At 39.6% G+C, this 18,566-nt stretch overlaps 1 protein-coding gene across 3 annotated transcripts in view; it reads right to left on the bottom strand.

The window, feature by feature from the left end:
• Window positions 1-17,697, bottom strand: part of chrm2a (cholinergic receptor, muscarinic 2a) — a 70,516-nt gene extending 52,819 nt beyond the window's left edge. Inside the window, exon 1 of one of the 3 annotated variants that reach the window (XM_034863312.1) lies at window positions 17,488-17,697. The gene's annotated coding sequence lies outside the window, so the exon portion shown is untranslated. Of the gene's footprint in view, window positions 1-16,056; window positions 16,356-17,487 lie in introns of those variants that run through there. The other 2 variants (XM_034863314.1, XM_034863313.1) reach the window with 2 other exon arrangements.
• Between the last annotated feature and the right edge of the window lie 869 nt (window positions 17,698-18,566).

Raw genomic sequence — 18,566 nt, 5'->3', positions numbered from 1 at the left:
GCCACCATTTGCAATCTGCATGTAAGCAATACTCGGAAATTGCTTTTGTGAAATAGGCCCCAGATGTTTAATCTAATTTTTACCAGCTGTTTTGCAGTTTTGTCACTGAATAAAAGATGCAGGGCATTACATTTCTACAGCAGACGTCTCTGGTGAGATTATCACATAAGGCAGCAGCAGGATACTTTTTAAGGCCATTGTTTCTATTGGCAGAAATATTTGAATGTTTTAAACTTTCTCTAAAAAGAAGTTAGCATACTGCAAACAGCATGCTGATTTTATCAACTTTGACAGATACCAAAGGGTTGAGAGAGGCAACAGCTCAAAGCATAAACCGCTAGAAGCAACTACAGAAGAGCCTTCAGATGAATTTCATTTAACGGGTGCTGGTGTTGTCAACTAATCTGGGGTGCAGATGCCTTTTGGGCACAATCATTACCATGCGAAAGCCTTGTCGTTCTTCCAACTCTGACAGGGCTAACCCTAACCCATTCATCAGCATCTAAAATCCTTGTTGAACTTCCAAAAATATACGCAATTTGGGAGAAACAATTCTCACAAGTTGCTAAAGTTCTAAACATGTAGTTCTTTTACATAAAAACATATGGTGGAGCTTTAAATTAGGATTTGCTTCATGAGATGCATACATAATATAGTTTGCAGTTCTTTAATACATAACACATCAAGCTATAACCGCATAAGCGGGTTTAGCAGGCAGAGACCATCTTTGTGATGGAGAGAAGACATGCATGGTTGCTCTAAGGGCTCCAGATGGACACGGACTGACAGTTGAAACGTGGGGATGGCAGACAGAGGAAACTCCTCTCTGACTGCCTATGTACGTCAGCCAGGGTAACTGGCACAGCAATCTTCAAATGTAGATGCAGCTAAACGCAACGGCAGACAGACAGATGCACACACCTCTCCATGAGAAAAGCACATCTCGGGCTGTCAGATTGTACCGAGGAGGTTAAGGGAGGTCGGAGTGGTAGAGCTGGAGCAGGCAGACAGCTTGTCAATGCCATTGACAATCAGATGGATGAACCAATTCTTTGGGGAGCCACATTGCTACTTTCCTGTTTACTAACACATCTTACTAATGCACATAGACATGCCCCAAAATGGCTATACTGGTTAGTTATTTACTACAAACCCATGTCAACAGCTCATTTAAACATTCCATGATGAGGATATTTGAAATATTATTTACTCATATCTACAATCTGTCTGCAAAGCATTTCCCAGTTCTCAGTCAAAGCCATTGATCTACAGTATGTGCTGTTATTGGGCTTGGTTAGCTCAAGCTGGTACATACATTTGTCACTGCTGTGTGTCTCGGAGCAGCATCTAATCCCAAAGTCAATATTAATATGGCTTTTCTAGGGCAGCAGCTTCATTTTTGAGCCCTGGCATGGCAAACCAGATCATTCTTGCTCTGGAGAGGAAGCAAGAGAGAGAGAGAGGGAGAGAGAGGCAGAACATGGCGCGAGAAGGGGAGATGGAAAGATGAGAAGAGCGAGGATATAGGATAAGCAGAATGATGAAGTGGGGTGAAGTGGGGAGAGGGAATGAGGGAGTGTAAATGAACGATGCTAGCATGGGGACGGAAAGGAGAAAAGAAGTGACCAAATAAATCACCAGCCAACAGATAATTAGACGAGCTGCACTCAAGGGACTGTTGCAGCACCATGAAAAGTGACACTGTGATTTGCAATTAACTCTTAAAATGAGGAATGGGGGATTCAGTTTCCTTTGGATTAAATCCAGGAATGAGATGCCTGACAAGATGGTGGCCATAACGAATCTGTTGGGCTCCAGGAATCATTATCACCATTTAACTTGTTAAGGTGCCTCTAGGGAGCAAATATCTTGATTTGAGAATAAAAAAAACATCAAATTAGACCTGGAGATTAACCCAAGGTGTGTTCAAAACATTTTCCTATCACAAAAATAATGCACTATTGCCATGTTGTAGTGGTGATTCAATTCTAAGCAGTTAATTTCATTCACTATGTATTCCATTAAATACTCACAACGCTCAGCTAATTTGACTGAACATACGATGTACCCTACATTTTACTCCCATATACCACAATGCAACACGGTCGCGATATACCGTACAATGTACCCTACATTTCACACCTGTAAACCACAATGCACCTCAGTCATGTTTTTTCCAAAGAAAAAGAAGAAGCAGAGTGACCGACAAAAACTAGAAAAGAAAAAAGGTTTTCATTTATAAATGTAAGTCATTACTACAAGCATATATGTAAGCATTTTCTGTGTTTGACACCTTACTGTCCTTCATTTTAAACGGTTGTCTGATGTATGATGAATATTTTTGTTTTGATTTGTTTACTTGATGCTGGACGCCCCACCTTCCGTCACAAATATACCGTATGGCACATTTTCCGTTTCCAAATCTTCAGTGTAACGTCCGAAATGTTGTTTGGTCCTTCCCTATATAATTTACAAGTTAAAAAACACAGCGGGAATTGTGACTGAATGAGGGAATGGTTTTGAATACATCTTCATAGCAATTAACATTTACGGCAATGACAGGGTTGTACTCAAAGCTCGACTCATTTTTGTGTTTGTCAGTTCTGCTGTTTCCATAGTTTGCCGCGCTGCGAGATGAGGTGAGATGAGATGAGATGAGGTGCTGTCCTTCTTACCAGGTTAGCTGAATGCTCTCGCTTTGCAAGTCCTGTAGTGTGATAGAGAAGTGACCTCAAGGACCAGACGATTCAGTGTGGCTCATTGTCTTCTGACAAAGTCAAAGTTGTTCTACAAGGCCGTAATTACGCCAAACACACAATCCCACTCTCACAGAAGTGTAATTTAAAGATAGGATCACACCGATATGAGGTTCATGCTAGTTTATCTACAAAATAAATGCATTTCCTAATAAGGACATTTTGTCTGAAGGCATAAAACTTTCTTCTTTCACACAATTAAGATACAAAGAAAAACTCTTTCAAGTGTTTATATACTGCACTGAAATAAAATGTCAAGGTCACATTACTTATCTTTTCTATTATAGTCTTACATTTTTCTTTCTTTAATTCACGGCTGTTTTATCTGTCTTTTCAAGGCAAAAGCTGACAAAGCTTAACAACAGGAAAGATTGAGAGGGAGAGGAAAAGAGAGGATGCCATGCCACAAGACTCATTGGTTGTAAACTTAGAATTTCATGGTCATGTCATCTTTTAGATCAGGGGTCTACAACGTTTTAAGCCAAGGACCCCTTAACTAAAAGAGAGACGGAGCAGGGACCCCTTACTACATGTTGTGTATGAAATGAAGTTGCATATGAAACTGGGCCCACTATAACAAAGTAGGGTGGCCTAAAGCCTTTATATATACTTTTTTGCATAAAACACACAAATTCAATGAAAGTAATTTAGATTATTTATTTAACTTGTGAGGATCGTTCAGAACCATACACGTTACTTTTTTGGACAATTTGTTTGAAACAACCCCAAATTTCTGATATAGAAACTTTTTGGAAAGGGGTCAAATTTGACCCGAAGACAACAGAAGGGTTAAAATAGCCAAATAATTGTTGCCATGATTTTATGAATCACGTTTTAATGTTAAAGTGCTCAAATTATGCTTTTACCCTTTCCTTTATTATTTTATTTATCTTTGTTTTGCACGTTATAGGTTTACAAACTGAAAATGCCTAAATTTCAACCCAAAGGGACTTACCATCTCCAACAGAAAACACTGTTCACCAACTGCTCCAAACAGCTCTATTGTAGTCCAGCATTTACTTCCGTGATGAACGTGCGTCACTTTGTAGCACAAGTCATAATGCTCGCCTAGCTGCTAGAATGGCACTCAATCATGCTCTGCAACCGACTAGCTAGCAGTGCTTACTGCGCATGTGTGACTCCCAACAAAGATGGATCAGAAGTGAGATGCCTCACAAAGCCGAGAGCTCAACACACAGGGTGAAAAGAGGAGCTGCAGCAATGTGCAGTATAACATGTGTATAGTGTTTTCTGAAAATGAAACCACATAAACCTCTTCTGGTACAACATTTAAGTACAATCATGAACCTGAAAATAAGCATGATATGAGCACTTTCAACATAGATGTGGCACAGTAAATCCTTAGGATTAACTGTGTCTGTGGATGGCTACCTTACGGCACTGCCTTACTTATAGGCCAAGTGGCAGTGGTGGACATTTGCTAACAACATGTTGGATTCATGTTTACTGATGTTCATTTTTTGATAAAACCTTAAAAAATTAGATAATCAATTACAATGCCAGTCACCCGTTATCAGTGTTTTTTTCAGGTTAATCTAAAACATCTGAAATGTTTGCCTTTACCTGGTCTTAATTTGTATTTTAATCAAAATTATCTGGATCACATTTAAAATAAAAAACACCTTAATGACTCTTATTAGGCACCATACTTGGCATTGCCTTACAAGGAGTTTTATGTTTGAAGCAAACTGGTTAACCTTTTTAGCACACCTGTCTTCCATAAAGCACTAATGACAGCACTGATTACGGGAGGTTGTGCTGGCTCACAGCATAAAAAGTTAAGTGTTTTGAACAAGGAAATTGTGAAAACAAAACAAGCTTTATTCTTTATTCGGATCACCTTTAGCTCAGTAATAATCATCTTTAAAGTGCCTGTGAGCAAAGAAGCTCATTGTGTGAAGAGTCATCTAAACTGGTAACATTTCTGATTGAATAACGTCTTTAAAATGTAATACGGTCAAAGAAAGGGCTAGCTATACATGTGATCGAGACCCAGGTCATATATCCTAATCCTTAATGAAAACGTACACATTTCTCAATTCACAAACACAAGCCACTTTTTAAGTTTGGGTTTACATAAGGATTTTACAAATAGCTTGATAATCTGTCTAAATGCTGCTCAATACTAAATTCTTTGGTATACCATGCTCTAAAACACGTACACATACTCATTAGCAGGGTAAATTTGACCAAATGTGAAATTACCTGTTCACTGTTCTTTCTTTAAGAATAAACGCTTTTATTTTTTAATTTGTGCATCTTGGCAAGTTTCTTGGTAACTTAGTACACTCTGCCAACTCTAGAAGCACCAAAGGCTTAAGTGATTTCCACAATACAAATTCATTTTAAAATCTCTTTCAGTGGTGTTTGGTGTTACAACGGGCCACAGTGCACGCTATTATGACAGGCTTGCCTTAATGCACGCTATTTCTTAGTTATGAAACACACACACACACAAAAATTGATAATCCAGTCCTGTTATCCATGGTAACAGCATCCAATTATCAGGCATCTGGAGAAAGCCTCTCTGATTTAACCATGTTGGGGAGTATTGATTGGGCCGGAAACCGTGTAAAATTGGAGAGGAGTGGGATGACCTTGTCTATTGTACTCTTCTCCTGATTGACAAACAAAATAGAGACAGCTGTGGAGATGTACCTGCATGGCAATGCTCTCTGTTTGAGCTTTCAGATTGTCTGTTTGAAAAGTGTTTTTAAAGACACAGTGAAATGGCAGTTAGAGTGCCTTTAGCTTTTTGTAAAGTATAGTCTGACTGAGTGAATGTGCAGTTGGGGTATCACTTCATGAGGAATTTGATCCAATTGTTGACATCTGTCATGATATATCTTAGCTATTGCTGCTCCGACCTGTGAGCTAACAAAGTCAATTGTGGTTATCTAGTCCTCCTAAACAACAATTGATTGGAAATATGTATGTGTGTGCCTACCTATGTAAGATTAGTCATGAAAACCATTTCAAAAACAACTTCATATCGGCCCAAAAAAATGTTTTTGTGGATCTCTAGTGAGTTTAACTGCTTAACTTCCTGTAGTGATGTAGAAGTGTATTCCAAGATGTGTAAGTACACTGTGACATCAGTAGTATTTTTTAGGAACGCACATATAGGTCTTATCCTTTGGATTTGTCCAGCAAAACCAGTCATTTACATATAACTTAGTCCACAGGTGGTGACAGGCAACCAAGAAAGTATGGAAAGGACTCAGTTTTTAAGCAACTTAACTAACCTAGCATCTCAAACGGGTGCACCGATTATCGCACTCAACCGTGATGTCACAGCATACTTACACACCTTGAAGTACACTTCATACATCACTGCAGCAAAATGAAAAGTTGGAGGTAAGCAAAACCAAGATTTTCAAGTGGTGTTACCGTAAGTGTAGTGTGTAGTTTCTGTCACCCCTGATGAATTCTAGGTAATCACAACAATGTCCACATGACGCAAGCCTTCAGTGATTGCGCACCACCCCCACCCTTCTTCCACGCAGTTGCTAACACAGAGGAGTTAATTATCTTCTAATTTTTAGGTCCCCTTTGTCTCAGGCTTCTGCCCACCAAAGTCACCGGACCACACAATTTTTATAAACATAGCCATGCTGAGAAATACAGAGAGAGTTTTTTAGAGATGATAGGTTTAATTAGCTACATATGAACTCATTTGGCAATGTCTTGAACGCAACGGACGTTTATTAATTTGAAAAAGTTGCTATAGCTTTAAAGCTATAGTGAGAAGTTTCTGTCACCCCATGAGGAATCATAAGTAATGACAACAATACTGTCAGCCGTCAACATGATACAAGCCTCCCGTGATCGCACAGCCCGCTCTCCCCCCCTTCCTCATCCACACAGTTGCTATTAGCCAAGGAGGACACGGACAGTTAAAAAAACATGATGGACTTTTAAGAAGAGGTAATTATTTTCGCTTGGGTTTCTGCACACAAAACTTGCCATACAACACAATCTTCTGAGCATAGACATACTAAGAAATACAGAAAGAGTTGTGGAGCTGATAGTCCTAATTAGCTCTGTAGCAACTCATTTGGCAATGGCTTGGATGTAACGGACGTTCATTAATATTAAAATGTTACGCACTAATTACTTTAATATCCGAATAGAGAAAAGACAGGGACATAGATAGGCGTACTGTATTTAAATACTTAAAACCGCTTTTTGACATATATTAAATGAGGGCAGAACAATTAGTTCAGCAGGATAATAACTTGGGGAAGGTATTTTAAGTTTTTTGATATGATCAGACATTTCTTTTCTCTGCTATGAGTGCTTTGTTTGTGAGAGGGCTGTCAAAAAGGGCCATCAGAGAGTGTGAACGTAAGGCCTGCGGGTGCCATAGTAAATCTATCCCACGGTCTGTTTGTGCTCAACTGACACAGTGTAGTCTCTGGACTCCGTTGGCAGTACTGTTCCTGTCAAGTCAAATAACAGCGTTTCAGATAGTCTGCTTGCTCTGACACGAAGAGCCGGCTCACTGGGAGGCCAGAGAGATTCCACAAACCTGGCTGGGAAATGGACAGAACTTCACTGTGTGTCCACTGCAGTATGCAAAAAAAGAAACCCTACAAGTTCCACTACACACACAAGCTCAGATCACCAAGAAGTGCCCACTTTCCTTCTTGCTGGCATTTCTTTCAAATGTCAAATCGTTCACCTGGAACAAGTAACACAGACCTTCAGGGATCTTCTTTGAGAATGTCAAGTCAAACTATCAATCTGACAAAGCTTTGGATAAAGTACAATGTCCACTAGTTTCTTGTAGTGAAGCCTGATGGGAGAAAGTGAGACATCCAGGTCTCAGATGCTCTCACACTCTGCACTTATCAAGTGTACGCGTAATCTCAGGCTATGTTTTGTCTCTTAAATAAACCTGGTCATGGCACCACACAAACAGGACAGTTGTCTTTTCTGAGGGACACAAGGCAGACATTTACCAAATGCCATCAAACTAGACAGTGGTATTTACTAGCGTTATCTGGGATTTGTCGCCCGTTTACTTTTAAAAAGACAGTGTAGACACAGCCTATAAATTGGACTGGCTGTCCATATAAAAGTGTCTTTGTGCAATAAAGAAACACCGGATGAACCCAGTGATACCTGAGGCAATAAACAGGTCTTCACTTACAAGAAGGTGGGAATAAACCAAGAGCTGACACAAAATCCAACAACAATAACAGACAATGATTGTAACTGGACTTCCTAATATCGGCTCAGGATGGAATGCGTAGCAGTCACCACCACCTCGCTGGCTCAGCTAGTGCTGTAGTGTCTGTTTACCTTTTTGATTTGAGCCACAATATCCAATTTATCTGTTGAATGTGTACACAGTATTTTGCTTTGTGTTAAGTCGTCTGTCTTAAAGGCTCTTGCTGTTTGCCTGTGTATTGATGAAATGTTTAGCACCTTTAGAAAGAACCCTCATGCTATTTTAACAAATGTTTTCATAAAATAGTGATTATCCAAACTTTGGCAGAGAGGAAAGTCAGAGTTCATGTGGTGGAATCTGATGTTCCATTTTTAATGGTGGTTTCTGGTCAATGGACTTGTGTTGGTCTCAGGAGAGCAAATTTATCTAATTCTTAGAAGAGCCCAAGGACACATTTTGCCAACAGAGAATGATTAAGATAATGATTTAAGGAAGCAATAAAGCACATTTATCTTCTTTCTGTAACTAGATGTTGAAGGTGAATCAACATTTATAAATACATACAGTGTATATATATTTTTAAATCAAAGAGTCAATAACCAAGCACAGCCCTTAGGCAAAATCTAAGCTTTCATGTGCTTCTCAGAAAGATATTACAAAACATATATTTTAGTAGCAAGGCTTTTGGTAATGGAAGGCAGGCATTGATGCTGGATAATGTAAATCACAATATGGTTATAATACACACAGATCCAATTTCAAGTTGTGACACTTTTGAAATAACTAGTAGCTGTATATGGTGGCTGACTGAATATAATTGTCTAAACAAGAATCCGTAGTCCTGCTATCAACTCTGTGAAGCTGTTAAATAATAACAACCAAATTTCCATTTTAAAAAAACAACTACATATTATGTATATATATATGACGTTTACCATTTTCACCATCTCACTACTGCGCGCAGGCAGCTTTTGTAGGAGACTTTTTTTAAGGACTTTATGCATCACCATCAATACATCCGGTATTTGTTGAGATATTTCAGTCTGGACCAAAGTGGTGGACTGACCAACAGACCAACAAACTGTATTCAGACTTAACAGCAAAAGTACAAGAGGGCAGAGCATGAGGCCTCCATTTGGCTAGCATTTCTGTTTTAGCAGGGCTTTGATTAGGAAAGCAATACCTTCAGGAAGACAATTAGTCTTTTATTGCCTATTTAAATAGAAGTCAGCTGACAGAAACTCATTGGCTTGCAGTTAACGGTGTATGGATTAGATTTTCTTCTTCATGCATGACACGTACTTTAGTGTAATCTGTATTAAATCTATAAAACTTTCAATGGGACAGTCAAGGTACATCCATGTCTAGGGCTTGCACTATTTCTGCTTCATTTCTAAAAGTGTTTGAATGTTCCCCTGGATCGGGTTTGTCCGTTTAAATGATTCTGAGCTGCTTTTGTATCAGACTCTGTGGCTTCCCAGAATAAGTAAAACACCCTGTCAAAAATTAAAAAAGAGCAGTCTTAGATTTAGTAAGCATTGGATTTTGTCCCCTGTAATATGAAGCACACCCGTTGGCTAATTGCTTGTTAGTGCTCGTGGCCCAAAATAAGAAAAAGTCACACATGGCTACTTCAAAATCCCCCACATAAGCAGCATCTGCAGCAGCACAGTGAGATGTTAGGGCACCCTGTTCTTACCGTTTACAAGAAATTGTGACAACAGCTTGAGCTGCTAAAGTTGCAGCACAAATATTAGACTGGAAAAGTAATTTTATACTTTCTTTCCTATTTGACAACATCATCAAGCTCTCTCCAAAATGTTAGTCTCTCTTTGTGTGCACCCCAACTATGTGTTATTGTGGTCAGATTGGAAGCCCAATTCTACCCTTCATTTTGTCTTTTTTGTATTGTCTTCTGTTCTCACATCACAGAAGAATTGGGCCTGTTTTCAATTACAATAACCCTCCATGATAAGGCCCAGTGAGAGCAAACGGGCACACTAGCTTGAAGTAACCTGCTGGATTTATGTGGTACTGTGGTTTGGAGTAATTAAGAGAATGGAATGGCCTCCCGACATTATTGCAAAATAAGCGGCAAGACTGAGGAACACCTGAGGCTTTTGGAAGCAGTGAACAAAAGGATCTCCAGAGATTTGGAGGGTAGCACTATAACTGCTGCTGCTGTCGCAAACTGAGCTCCTGTTCAGATTTTTACAGTGTTCTACCATGCTCGCATGTAATGGTGATGTAGTATGAAATGAGTATCTAGGAAGTATCTGGTAAATTAACATTAACAAAGACAATTTACAGCCAGCTTGATAAAAAAACAAAAAAAATCTTCTGTGATGTGCCACAAAATTGCCGTATTTTTCCAATGTTGCCTTTTAAAATTGTTTTATTTTGTAGTACTCCGGAAGTCCAGAGTTCTTGCAAGAGAACAATTTAAATTTGCTCAGCAAGTTACTTTAGCATCAAGTATTGCCGCACTTTTAGCCGAGCTGCAACAAATACATCTTTGTATCTGATATAGGCGGGCCAGAGGCAATCTGAACAGATGACGACAGTTTAATCTACCAGTTAGCTCCGCTGGTAGCTGAGCGTATGGGGCTCTTCTACGTCATTTGTCTGTTGTTGTGATTGGTCATAGTGTCAATTGTGTGTAGGGAGATTTTCAAATGCACGCTTGGTGCCGCACCTTGAGATGGGTGACTTTCATTACTCACTGTCAGACCCTTAATCTTTTGGATTTGTAAATTTTACATTGTTTGGAATTATGTGGACAGCAACGGAAGAAAACAAGGACAGTGCAATAAAAACTCTGAATTGATTGTATGGCATTTATGTACCGTTACGTTACCGTTCACTTCCTTGAAAAACTCTTATTTTTTCAAGGGATATATTAAGTACGGATGAGTACATAGTACATTTGCAGTCATAGGTTGCTCACATTTCAACTCTAAAGCTGCAATAATTGTTATTAATTAATTTGTACTGTATTTGTGTAAATCCCCAGTGGGAAATTACACACACAGGCCTGAAATACACTCACAATCTGGTCCTTTTACATGCACAAATGGAGAAATGTCAGAGTGAGGGGGCTGCAACTGCTGAACAGGCACACTAAGTGGTTGGGGGGGTTCGTGCCTTGTTCAAAGAAGTGAACTGGCATCTCTCCAGCTACCAGTCCACACTCCATTGATCTGTCTGTAAGGGGACTTGATCCGGGGACCCTGCGGTTCCCAACTACCTACAGACTGAGCTACTGCCACTCCTATGATATATACACGTGTATATATATATACACTACCGGTCAAAAGTTTGGGGTCACTTTCAAATTTCCATACCACTCCATTATAGACAGAGTACTAGTTGATCAGAGTGGGGGGCTGATCTTTAATGCAATATCTACATTGTCCATTTGTCCATTATTAGCAACCATTCATCCAATGTTCCAAAGGCACATTGTTTACTAATCTGACATCATTTAAAAAAAAAAAAAACTGAGAAAACATTGGAGAACCCTTCTGCAATCATGTAAACACATGATGTAATCTGAAAACTGCTGCCCTGGTTAAAAAAAAACAATACTGATCTCAGCTTGTATTCTGCCTCTAATGAAGTACAATGGGAATCTCTAAGTGACCCCAAACTTTTGACCGGTAGTGTATATATATATATTAATATGTATAATGATCTGGTCCTATATATTACCAGGTTCCGAGGGTTTTTACTGAGCTGGGGAAAAAAGCCTTCTCTTACTTTGCTCCATTGTCTTAGAATAACTTGCAAAACTTGCTCCATCTAAATGATGAATTTAAGGCCATGCTAAAATGCCATGTAATTCAAAAATGCAATTGCCACTAGTGACCGGTTCCTTTCCTCTATGTGTGATTTTGACTATGCTGTATTTCTGTTCTAACTGGTGTTCTGTCTTGGCCAGGTCTCCCTCAGAAAAGAGATTTCAATCTCAAGGGACCTTTCGGTTAAATAAAGGTTAAGTAAAAAAAAAAATACACATATGTATGTGTGTGTTAACATCAAAAATGGATGATCTGACCATGTGTAACATGAAAAGTGTAGCTTTTTTTGACCAACCCACATACTGTAGAAGTACCTGACTGCATTTCCCCTTGTTTAATAGCGATTTTTCAGCTATTCAGCTATTCAGTGGGTTTTGACCAAAACCCACTGTATGATACCTAACAGCAGCAGATAACAGCAGCAGACAGACAACTTTAGCGGCTGTCTGGTGAACACAGTGGAGCGTTTAGCAGCTAAATCGGTAGATATTTCCCTCGGGAGTTGGAGGAGACCAAAAACAGAGCGTAAAGAGAACTGAAAAGTGGACTTATATTTGTTGGTTGGCCAGAAACACAACCCTGCCTGAATGCTAGTGTTGCTCCAAAACTGTTTGCTGGGTGTGCATGTGAGCAACTGTTTGCTAATGAGTTTGCTATATCAACCGCTTGTTTCCACTGTTCCCAATTGGCCCAAAACTGCCAACTGCAACTACCTTTACTAGAACTAAACATAAAATACGCTTTCCACACTGTTTTTTTTTTTTTCATCCACAGACTACAGATCATAAAACAGTGTTGAACTAGGATTTATGGTAAAACGCAACACTTTACTGTCTTATACATGTCAAGCTCTTCCAATTCGATCAACGTGAAGATCAGTATTGACATCAGATTAATTTCGAACCACATGAAATGTGGGTGCACACACAGACCACAACTTCAGGGAGCTGCAAAGCTGATTTCATTGTAAAGATTTTATGAGCAATTACAGGGTCACTGAATCCATTTGTATGTGATGCCCTTTTGCTGAAACCTGGCTGGATCTTGGAGTGCTGTTGCCATTAAAGCGGCATACTCTTTTTCTCTTTGCCAATCTGACGACCACATTCTGCTTCGTGATGACTCACGCACAAGTTGAAGGAGCTGATGGAATAACATTTCACTGGAATTTTACCTTGTATGATGAAGGATTGATTTGTTGATGAAATATGCTGATACAATTCTGTAAATAGTGCTTAGTCCAAGTATTTTCTTACAACTGCAATTATACTGGTTTGTTTTGTCTAGCTCTTTCTGCCTGATAGATAATGACCTTAAGGAGGAATCTCCCTCCTCCCATTCTTCACAATCAATGCCACTCCGTGAGGTGGTTTAGTGGCACTTCATATTGTAAGCTCTGCAATCACTCAGCATCTGATAAGGAGCACAGCTAAAGGGTACACTAACCGTGTGTCCCAATAGCTGAAGATACGGCATCAGCATGTGGAAATCTGCATACACTGAATGTGGATACGGTTTACATTTAGCTGATGAAACCATATTTAGACATGAGTCAAATGCATTCTGTCAGTCTTTTCCTTGGCACAACCTTCATCCACTGACTCATAAACACACTTGTGCACTGCATGTTCAATGTTATGTAAACCTCTTCATAGATCCTAATTGTATCGCTTCTACAAAATGTCCACACATTAGTAAAGCCAATACTCTGTTTCTGCTCAATTAGACCTTCCTTCATCCAGCCGATGGGACTTGCGATGGGGCTGCGTGGACTTCCCGGCTCAACCACACAGAGCAAAAATAAAAATTTTAATTGCGTAGAAATAAAATAAATAAGTGTGTAATGATAGAAAAAGAAAGCGATTAGAGCAGGAGCTCAGTCCAAATAGAGGAGCCTAGTGCGGTTGAAAGCATGATAATTAGACATTCCTTTCTGTGTGTGCCAGCTACACAGATTCACTAATGTGCACTGTGCAGCCGTTCTATAACCAAGAAGCTTACGTCCAAGGAATGAGGGACCCCACCGGCTAAATTTAACCTTTCACAAAAGCAACCTCCCCTCAAATACTGGTCCCACCACTGCCAAATACACAGATCTGGTAAATTGTCTGCATTGATGGTAAGTAGGAGCTTTGGCATGAGTGTCCTTCAATCTCTCATCCTCTTTCTCTCTATCCTTCCTTTGAGTGTGAGCAAGAAAGAGTCATTTTTTGTTGTTGTGTGTGTGTGTACGCATACACATTTAGCTATAACTAAGCACAGTGTTGGATACGTCCTCATATTTCAACGTGAAAGAAAACATCAAACAATCAATTGAGGACTATGCCTGCCAATGTCTTGTTTTCACCACAGGGGGCAATAAGCATCACTTTCAGACACACCAACATAAAATCTGTCGTTTTTTCTTAAAACGTGGAAATACTGTGACAGATGTTTGAATGAATACACTCCCTACTTGACTCTTATCTCCATTAGCCAACATGCCAATAAGGCTCGGCAAGGAATTGCTGGCCGAGCCCGATACACAAATCAATGCATGCCATCATCACAGTCAAACACTTTGACACCTTCAGTATTAAATTATGCATAGTCCACAATATAGGCATCTCTAATGTAAAATCAATAGAGTTTGGCCGGGGCATTTGAAAAAAAAAGAACATAGAAAAACAAAGCCACATGTCTGACCTCGGTAAACCTCAGTGGGCTGGCAGAAATTGAAAAACCCATCAAATAACTGTTCAGTCACGGTACATCCCAACGTCATCCATCAACATCAGGATGTCAAATAGGATGATAAGTGTAGAAACAAGTCTGAGAAACGTCTGCAAACTTGCACAGAGACTACAGCAGTGACACAACACGTGCCAAAAATGGTGGAATTATGCAGCCTTATTTAATCTTAATATTTTTGGAGGATGTAAAAGGTTGTTAAAGTGTACTTAAATGAGCCTCAGTCCTTAAATATTGCAAGAAAAAACTAAGACTGAGAACATTAACAAGTGTATGATAATACTGAGAAAGTTGAAGTTGTTAAAGATGTGGGTAGTGAAGGGAAATAGCCAGTTACAACATAGAAGTACTAAAAGAAATGGAGTTTTACACAAGTTGCATGATAATCACATTTTCTACTATCAACAAGATAGTTATTATGTGATTATGCAATACTTTCAGAAGCTATAATTTATATCTAATGAAATCTCTGACGGGTTCTAGTGGTTTATGAAAAAACAACTAACTGTTATTGTGTGGGCCTGCAAATGGTGTTTTCTTTGCGAATATAACAGGCTGTGCAGAATCGGTATCTACAGGTAAACAAATGGCTCTTCTGTAAAGCCTTTGGGTCAGGTGCAGATAGCACCCAGTTATAATCAAGTACCACCAAAAAGCTTTTTCTCAAGTACAACATCTGTAATGAGTTTGATAATTGTTGCTAGCTTGAAATTGTCGCAAGATTGATAAACATTGTTCTGCACACACAAATATTAACTCTTAAGTCTTCACTCCGATGTAGGGCTGTTACAAAAACAGCCGTGTGTGGCTGAAGTAATGGGAACCTTCTACAGAAGCAAAATGCAAATGACCTTTTCTTGGCAAATCCGATTCCTAATTGGAGATCTGCATGAATGTGCAAAAATGAAGCAAGCATAGACAATAACAGCTACTAAAGGCAAAATCAGTCCTTTGCTTCTCTTCAAACAAAACCAATCACAGCCAGAGACTTCATCAAGGTCAAGCCCCAGCACTCATTCACGTACTGAGAAACACAGTATCAAATGAATATCAAATGTCTGCACAGGTTGGTGCTACAGGTGAACTCTGTTTGCAGTATAATTTGGGACGCTGCTGTAAATATCCACTTATTGACCCCTAATTTAATATTACATTTAAAATGATCATTACAAAAAAATCTGTGTTCCTTACATCCATGACAGCAAGGTGGCTCATATACAGATCCTTTGTAGAATGAATGGCAGTAATCAGATTTTTTCCGAGTGAGACTTACTTTTATTCTAAGTTTTTCCAGCTCTTCTTACACGGACTCTCGCTCTCTCATCAATGTCAGAGTGAAGTTGAATGATCCAAAACTAGAACCTACCTCCATCCATCATAAGCAGACCACGTCCTACTGCACTGATTTATCCAGCCAAATGATAGGAAGAATAGACACCCACTCCTCTTCAAACTCACATAGACGCGACTAATTTGCTGTGAATGTCATCCTAGTTAAAAAAAAAAAAAGATATGCAAAGCTATGCTAAAATTGTGTATAACGGAAAAGTGGCTTGATAAGTCACAGCTCTACCTTTTGGATGTCGAGTCCTCCAGTAGCTTAATAGTCAAAAAGCCTAAAACATGATTTAGGAGATCCACTCTGCGCGTAAACATCTCAACAGTCACAGTCACACAATCTGGCACAAGCCTGCCGTCTCAAGTCTGCTCTTGCATTGCGCTTTTACGCAAGTAGGCTGTGGCTGCGACGCAAAATCCCCTCATTCTTAATGAGGTTTGCCGATCTTATTGCGTGTATAACAGTTTCAGTTTGTATTGTACTGGTTTTACCGACTTGAAAACACCGGGATCATATGGCAGCATACAACAAGCATTTTTTTTCCATTCGCTGTGGAGAGCAAACACGCCGAAATCAAAAATGGTTGATCGGTTTGAGGAGAGAAGAGAGAGATCTGCTTCTGGAATCTGTGTCTCTGCTGTGCGGATGATTAGACATCAGGATTTTCAGCACACATGAAAGAGGGGAGTTCTGAGGAAAACAGCTGTTACGAATCAAAAGACACCGAGGACGCTGTTTTCCAAGGCGCATTAGAGCGCCATGAGCGCGTACATTACTTGTAAAGTGTATTTCTTTAGATAGATTATCACATATAGTTGGTACAACCGCTTAGAGAAGAACTGTTGAGAAAACCCGGAGAAATGAGGATAAACGATGCTTGCACCGGATAATCGATGCGGGTGGTTGCATGTATCTGGTTAAAAAATTAAGCTGATGATTACATTATACCATACTAAACCATGATTTGGTACTGACACTATTTCTGCTCAGGAAACGATATGAAAGTAGCAAAAATAAAGTTCTGCTCTCATCTCTCCGTCTCTAAGATGCGCCATATGGCACAGCCAGCTGTGGATCAAGCGTAAAACGGTTCGTTGTCCTTGCGCGCATCATTCAAAGCTTCCCCAGCAGTAGATATTGGCAGGGTTGTTTCCTCAGCGATATTTCAGCCGATTAGATGGCTTTCGAGTCTTTGACAGTCACCTAGAACTAGGAGCTTTCTGAGTTATTTCACTGAAAATAAAGTTAGACACTTTTGTCACCCCTGCATGTCCGTCAAAAACAACTGTGACATGTCTGAAATCGTAAAGGAAACCGACTCAGAATATTATTTCAATGTTCGAGTTTTCATGTTTTGCATATTTACGCGCTGGAAAATCATGATTACAGGTGTCTACATGGCTTTGTGAGCAAACCTGACGGTGATAAAGAAACATTCCCCTCTCAGGTTCAATCCCTGGCATCAACTAGTCCCTTGTATCGGAGTGTCCTTGAGCAAGACAACTTAATGAAACCTGCTTGCTCAGTCACTGTAGGAACAAGAGCTCTGTCTCCGGGTCTCAGCGAGTCAAATAAACCTGCTTGAGAAATAACGGTTCTCTTTGGTTTTGATCAGAAAACAGGTTCAATTCAAAAGGGGGAAATATTATTCAGGCGTTGGCTTACCTGCTTTCATGCTGTCATGCTGGTGGCGTCTCTTGGTCCGCTTCATCGCACCGTGGCTGCATGTCTGAGGACATGCTTCTGGAGACAGTCTTTGGAGAGGAAAAGCGCCTCGGCTGCACGGGAGAAAGTGGAAAGGTGGGGGAGAAGTGTGTGTATGCATGTATGTGTATGTATATATGTGTGTGTGAGTGTGTGTGTGTGTGTGTGTGTATGCGTGTGTGAGAGAGAGAGTGTGTGTATAAGAGAAAGGGAGGGGAGAGAGAGAGAGAAAGCTCTTAGAAGTAGGCTGGCATTTCTTTGACGATAATGACAGTCGTTATTTGCCTTTTTAAATTCAGGGAAACCAGACTGAGTGTGTCCAGCAGCACGAGCTTTTAAATTTAAAAAAATAAACTTCAGTTTTCGCCAATTCACCAATTAAACCTCATGTCATCAAGATCAGACACATTTCCCCACTTTTCAAAGGAAGTCAGCTCATTTAGCCTATTAGGGCTTGGTTCGAGACACTGTTCATATTAATTATTAAATGCATTTAGAGTCTATTTAACTTTTCATTTTTATTTCATTCATATTCTTTAACTTGCTGGTAGACGAATACGATTTTCCTGCGAACTTGGGAAATGTCTGGGTGTTTTCCATTCACTAAAAAAGTGAGATTTACCGCAGCTTTGAGCACACTTTCTACTTTCAGCACCGAGGAGAGCGCAAATATCGAATTCAATGAAAAGCAAAACGCGCGCATGTCGCTTGCAGATTTATCAGACCTATCACTACTCTCTGTAACAACATCCTCTCCTGTCATCCAGCGCACGCTGCAAATACGCCAAACTAAAGCCTTTTGAATTTAATATTCATTCTCAAAATCCTATTTCCAGTCAAAGAGAGGGGGAAATCCGCCAGTGGGAGGGAGACAAATCAGTTTCTGAATATCTTAGAGCAATACAGAATAAATCACTAAACAGTTCCACTTAATTAAAGACATTTCTTGAAACTAATTCTAAATGGAAACAATTAAAAGTAGACAAGAGAAGAGTTTAAATTCATGTATTTCATCCCATTTGTTCTTTTATTCCTCCCCT

Source organism: Etheostoma cragini, chromosome 23, assembly GCF_013103735.1.
Source record: "Etheostoma cragini isolate CJK2018 chromosome 23, CSU_Ecrag_1.0, whole genome shotgun sequence".
In the NCBI taxonomy this organism is placed as follows: Eukaryota; Metazoa; Chordata; class Actinopteri; order Perciformes; family Percidae; genus Etheostoma; species Etheostoma cragini.
Note: the sequence above shows the minus strand (reverse complement) of the source record. Positions and strands in the feature narration are given on the sequence as shown.